The following is a 6,061-nucleotide window of genomic DNA, read 5'->3' as shown; positions in this document are numbered from 1 at the left end:
TATGCTACTAAGATTCCTATGAATCTTATCCCGCCCATGTTCAACAAATCTTAGGGCCTACAACATCCAAAGCAAAGGGCAACAAGGTGATCAATGCTTGAAGAAAATAATTGATGTTATGAAATGTATATGGCTTTGATCCATTCTTGAACCATATGGATGTCTATAAATATTCTTTTTGGATGGTACTATGTCATATTATGATGCAATTATATGCCAAAGTATGTTAATATATCTAATCATGTGGTTGAATGAATAGTATGTTGAGTTAGAGCTTAAATATGAAGAGGCAAAACCAAAACGAGATGAAAGTCAACATTTGGAGGCTAAACTTTGACCAATATGATTTAGACAACTTGAGTGAGTTAGGTCACAAAATTTTACAAGAAAACAGATCTCATTTTCTCTTTAAAATGAGTGGTAGCATGCCTCAAACGGATATTTGTACAAGAAGTTATGTCATTCCAAAGTTAAACAACAATACTGAAGAATTAGAAAATGACCAAATGACCAGTAACTTTTGGCAATTAAAATGGGCCCGAATCTGAAGGAAAATTGACCATTGCTTATTTTTACTTAAGAGATAATCCAAAGATCTTCTAATAGAACTTAGAATCACTTAATTTCAATTTTTAGAATCATGATTTTTCAAAGTTTGGCCAAAATAGGGGCAGTTGTGAATAGTAACATGAGAAAAAATTTTAAATCTTGAATTTTTCAAGTTTTTGGCCATCAAATGTGATTTCATTTTATTCTAATTGGTAAGTTATTTGGTGAAAAGTGAAGGTGTTACATTCATCATGCAAGAATTTGTTAACAACTTTGCTTAGTTCCTTAATATGATCGATCAATACCTATATTTGACTGAGGACATAGTCAGCAGTAAGGCTCAAAATCTCATCTAATCTAAGGCATTTAACAACATAGTTGAATGACAGAAATACAAAAACAAAATGAAATATAATATAGAAATGATGCTTAAGGTTGGGTGCTTGGGGCTTATATAGAGTTTTGAATCAATGTAACAGCTCGTGAAATTAAATTTGAATCAAATCATAGTAGAACTTCAACAAGCAGGAGGACGAATCGTTTAAAATGATATATAGAACGGTTTGATGCTGAGATTTGTGACGTATTTGTTTATGTTTTCTCTTTTTAAAATCAGGCATAAGTAGGTAACAGTTAATCATTAACTGTCACATTTTGTTACAAATATGTGATGTTTAGAAATTTAACCATCACGTATTTCTTAGCTTGATCTCCGCCTTATGGTAGGTGACCACGTCTTGTTTTAACTACCATCTATCCACTAACATATATTTGAAAATCTATAGTAGTGTATGTCTTGTTTATACCCTCAGTACTAGAAAAAAGACTTTTAACGTTGCCAAATAACAGCAGTTAATCAGACAAACAATGTGGAAAAAAAGGCGGTGGTATTTTTTGTAAATAAGCACGGTGGTTATTGAGAAAACCACCGTGAAATACATTTTTAACGGCGGTTATTTAAATAACCACCGTAAAATATACTTTCCACGGCAGTTTTCTTAATAACCGTTGTGGAAAGTTTTAAAATAACCCTATGGCAGGTTCGTTTTCTTTCATTTTCATAGTTTCGTTCCAGTGCGCCATGGTTCCTCTCTATCCCACCACCAAAAAACTTCTATTGCCGACCATTCCCCCCACTCCCCCACTGTTTAAACTCCTCCATTCAGCTTGTGGTGTCTTGCCGTCGTCCGCTACCATTTGAACCCTTCTCTTTTCACATTTGAATCATCTCTACTCTGTGAGTATCCTCTTTTTTCATTCTTTTCAATTTTTTTTGGTTTCTTGAATGTTTTGACCATAAAAATCTGTTGTATTTCAAATAGGTTTGTTAGTTTTATATTGTGGTTGGCTTGTATTGTTGATTTTGCATTTTTTATGTGCTTGAACCATTGATTGGTGGGCATTTGGTGTGAGAAAACCTCAACTCCTTCCTATATGCTGTATTAGAAACATGTTTAAATGTTTGAAGTTGATTAGTTTTGAAGTTTTTGATTTTTTTATAATTTTTTGATATTTATTTTGAATTTTTGGTAGTTTTTTTGGTAATAAATTTGAGAATTTAGTAATAAATAATCTGTTTGGCATTTTGTGATTTTTTTTTGTTATGAACTTTGATTGATGGTAAAGTGTTGTTTAAAATTTCATTGCAAATGGATATCATTTGTGTTTCCATTTTGGATTCAAAAGTTTTAGCTTTAAGAATTTTTATTCATTAAATTGGCTTGAAATTAAATTTGTATTTTTGTTTTATTTGTTATATTTCTTCAAATTTATCATGTTAAAATATGTCATGAAGAATAGTTTTTTTGTTGATTAAAATAATTTTTGTTTAACTATTTCACAAAACTTATATATATTTGTTTGATTTTTTATTTTATTAACATTTTGTTCATTCACTATATATACTAATTTTAAAGAAATTACTTAATCTAATTTTGTAAAAATAATTATATATTTTTTTGTTATAATATATTTAATAAGATAAATAGGGGTTGAGAAAATTTTAATTTTGATTAAAAATTTTGAGTGTTTTTGTTTCTAATTTAGTGTTTGTACATTGTTGTTAAGGGGAAATTTTGTTAAATTTTTTATTTTTAAAAAGAGACATTCCCTTTAATTTGTAATTAAGTGTTAGTCAATTTTAATTTATTGACTAACATTTAATGATTTTATTATTTCAATATTTGAATTAAGGAATTAGAATCTTGACAACTATGTTCATTGTAACATCTTGAGTTTTATCGGGTTTTAATAGCCTCTTTTTGGTTGATTTTTGAGGATAGATTAGTTATTTAACCTTGATCTTGGTGTTTGGCTTGGGATTGAGGTATGTTGAAGGAATAGGTGAACAATCCCTCTCAGGGTTTGTTCGCCGCAGCGAAGTAAAGGGTTCCAGGGGGGAGTGTCTTTTCGGGAAGGTTTGGCTCGCGGCGAAATCAGAGTGACGCCGTGGCGAAGTTGTTTAGGTGAGCGAGGTTTCCCTCTCAGGAAGGTCTCGCCGCGGTGAAGTTAGGGGTATGCCGCGACGAAGGTTTTCTGGGCGAGTGAGAGTTTCCTCTCGGGAAGCTTTTGCCGCAGTGAAGATTGTAGTTCGCTGCGGTGAAGTCAGGTTTTTAGGCAAGTAATCCCTCTCAGGATTAGCTCGCCGCGGCGAAGGGGGTCGAATCTATTAAGTCGCAGGAGGGGTCTGGTTCTGCGAAAATTAGAAAATCTGAAGGAAGAGAGAGAGGCTCTGCTAGGGTTTCGGTGTTGTGGCTGGGAAAAGGCATTTTTAAGGATCCATTACCTCAAGTAAGTGATTTTAACCTCTAATCTACTTTCTTACTTGGAATTTCTGAGGATTTATGGCGAAACCCTAGAGTTTTCTATGTTGTTATGGAATTGAGGTTTTTGACCGATTGTTTTGAGTTCAATTGATTGCTTTGGGTTAGTCTAAGTATTTAATCGGTGTAGTTTTCTTGGATTTGAAGAACTTTGAGTTTTTGAAATTAGGGTTTATGGAAATGGGAGGTTTGTGATTGAGGATGATAATGTGGAGGTTGATTTTGAGTTTTATGAATTGGGTTATGTTAAGGAGGGTTAAATTGGATGTTTAATCGGTTAAGAATGTTATTAGGACTTCAATTGTTCTAATGGGATGTTTCGGGTGTTGAATTCCTATAGTGGGTCCTTGAGGTTTGAATCCTAAATTGATATTTGGAGAGGAATTAAGGTTTTAATGGATTTTTATGACCTTGGAGTGTTGCCTTGATGGTTATACCCTTTTTAGTTGGGTAGAGTTGTGGTTGGAGTTAGGAATTTTGTGTCCCCAAGTGTTGTTTTGGCCACATTATTAGTTGAAAGCTAATACATGTTGGTTATGTGCTTGTGTAGACCGGTTGTGAGCCTTGTTGATGCACGGGGCCGTGTTGTCGGTTTGTTATTCCTTGCTCAAGCGAGAGGTAACCACTTTCCAATCCTTTGTACATGCTTTTGTGGTATTGTGAGTGAATTTATATTTTGTGCTCCGAGTAACAACTGTGTTCAAAGTGTATGTTGTATATTAAAAAGGAAAACCGTCTTGTAGGGTTTCAATTGATATTGAATGAATTTGGAACTTGTGAAAGATAGGTCACTAAAAGAAGTTAATTGTGAAGTGATTATTTACTCTTTGATTACAGATTGAGCATGATGCATGAATTGGGAATTGGTGAGAGTTTTGATTGTTACTACCACGTGGTAAGGCCTCCATTAATGCATGATGGTTGGCTCTTTACGTCCCCCATAGTGAGGGATAGGCCTTTTGGCTCTTTACGTCCCCCATAGTGAGGGATAGGCCGGGTTCGGCTCTTGAAAATCCCCTAAAGTGAGGATATGGTTGATGGGATTGCATCATTGCACTTGCATGACTTGTTGTGGCTATCATTTATCATATTACTTGTGAACTATCCCACTTGACACCTCACGAGCACCTATTTAGTAGTACCTTGAATTGGAAAGATTGGTTACTAGGACGTTTGTCTCGCCCCGTGGTTTACAATGTTTTCAGGTGAAGACTCTAGGTGTGTGCCATCGGGAAGAGACGCAGAGGCTTGAGCTTGGTTAGCTTTAGGCCTCTAGCCCTTGTATATGTATGGCTAGTATATATTGCCACATTTAAGACCCCTTTTGAAATATTTTGATTGCCCGGCCTTATTGTAAACTAGAGGGAATGTTATCTCCTTATTTTGGGTTGGCCGGAGGCCATTTCTAGTGTCTTATGAAACTCTGATTTATTTTGTTGGAAACCATTTGGATGGGTTGATGTGATGTCTTTTGTTACCCGGACCGGAGGTTTGGAGGCCCAGTGGATGTAAATGAACGATTTTAGTTGCATGCAACGGAGTTTGAGTTTGAACCGAGTTTAAATGTTAATTTCAAAAGTTATATAAATTTCTTTCTACTATGGTAGTTTATTGTAACAGCTTTCCTTTTCTACCATAGTAGTGATTTTATGACGAGTTTATAAAGTTTTGAGGTAAAGGGTTTTACATTCATTGACTCTGTACAACAATGGATCATAGTTGAATGAAAGCTAAGAGAATTAGCAAAGAATATGAAGATGGGGTTGAAAGGTTTCTTGAGTTTGCTCAGAAAAATGCCCCTAGTAAAAGAGATGGATTGTACTATTGTCCTTGTGTCAAATGCTTAAACAATAGTCGACGGAGTATTTTTGAGATAAAAGAGCATCTTATCTGTGATTGGATAAATTTGAGGTATACAAATTGGATATGGCATGGAGAAATTAGAAAGACTACACTATCTGTAAAGGAGAAGGTTGTGAATGAAGACTTTGGTGATAGAATTTTGGATATGTTTCATGATATAAGGTCTGAATCCTCTACACAGTTCTCTCCCACTTTTGAAACTTTGTGTAGTGATGCAGAGACGCCTTTATACCCAGGGTGCAAAGATGATTACACAAGGTTGATAACCATGTTAAAATTGATGAACTTGAAGGCAAGAAATGGTTAGACCGATACTAGTTTCACGGAATTGCTTGAACTGTTGAGTGATATTCTTTCGAAAGGGAATTCACTTTTAAAACGAATGTATGAGGCAAAGAAAATTTTGTGTCCGATAGGTTTGGAATATGAGAAGATACATGCGTGTCCTAATAACTGCATATTATTTAGAAATGAGTATGAAGGGTTGAATAAGTGCCCTAAATGTGGGACTTTAAGATATAAAGTTAAGAAAGATGATGGTGATTATAATGAGATGACCAAAGGTTCTCCTTTGAAGGTTATGTGATATCTTCCAATAATACCACAATTTAAGCGTCTATTTGCTAATGCCACAAATGCAAAGAACTTGAGATGGCATTTCGACGAGAAAATATGTGATGGAAAGCTTTGTTACCCAGCAGATTCTTCTCAATGGAAAACAATAGATCAAAAATTTTCTCAATTCAGTGGCGAGCCAAGAAACCTTTGGCTAGGGCTTTATACGGACGGAATTAATCCATATGGTAATCTTAGTAGCACACACAGTG

Source organism: Neltuma alba, unplaced genomic scaffold, assembly GCF_004799145.2.
Source record: "Neltuma alba isolate B1F8T4 unplaced genomic scaffold, ASM479914v2 tig00010317_pilon, whole genome shotgun sequence".
Taxonomy (NCBI): Eukaryota; Viridiplantae; Streptophyta; class Magnoliopsida; order Fabales; family Fabaceae; genus Neltuma; species Neltuma alba.
This window is presented reverse-complemented; position numbering follows the sequence as displayed.